Consider the following 733-nt stretch of genomic DNA (forward strand, 5'->3'; position numbering starts at 1 on the left):
ATTATTATTATTATTATTATTATTATTATTGAGTGAGAGAGCAGTGCATGCCATCAAAGTGACACTGGGGTAAAATATATGAAGCCCAGTATACCCATCTTAACTATCTGTCTGATAAGGGTACACCAGGCACATGCATCACAACCATATGTGTGCAACATGGTGATTTCATATCAAGATAAACAACACATGACCTTGCAGGTTGTGTAGCCCATCTCACTCAAAAGGTCCCTGAATAAGGGTTGTTTAAGGATATTGAATGAAACACCCATGCTTCCAGAGGTGAATTATTCAAGCTCTAGAGAATTCTCCTCAACGCATAGCTATGATACTTCTCCACTACCTTTGTTCATGATTAGAGATACACATATTGCCACCCACTAAGGGACGTGCTCAACTGGTTAAGGTCAAGCAACTGACAAGCAAAATTTTTGATATTGAGCAGAATTATTATTATTATTAATGAATAATGATAAAATATACTTGACACAAAAATAGTATTGAATTGCTTCAGGGAATTTCCAATATATCTTGACAACCCTCAGCCCTGCTATAACAACTACAACCCAGAACACAAAAGTTAGCAAACTTTACGTAGGCCAAGAACTTGTATAAGTCATGGAAAAACCATTTCCAAAACATTATGTTCCTCCTCCACACATACACACACACACACACACACACACACGCACACACTCACGCACGCACACACACACACACACACACACACACA

The 733-nt window shown here is 38.2% G+C and overlaps 1 protein-coding gene across 1 annotated transcript in view; it reads left to right on the forward strand.

The window, feature by feature from the left end:
• LOC106877714 (dynein axonemal heavy chain 5) overlaps nt 1-733 on the forward strand; it is a 444,169-nt gene that overhangs the window by 239,563 nt on the left and 203,873 nt on the right. The window lies entirely within an intron of this gene.

Source organism: Octopus bimaculoides, chromosome 10 (genome assembly GCF_001194135.2).
Source record: "Octopus bimaculoides isolate UCB-OBI-ISO-001 chromosome 10, ASM119413v2, whole genome shotgun sequence".
Taxonomy (NCBI): Eukaryota; Metazoa; Mollusca; class Cephalopoda; order Octopoda; family Octopodidae; genus Octopus; species Octopus bimaculoides.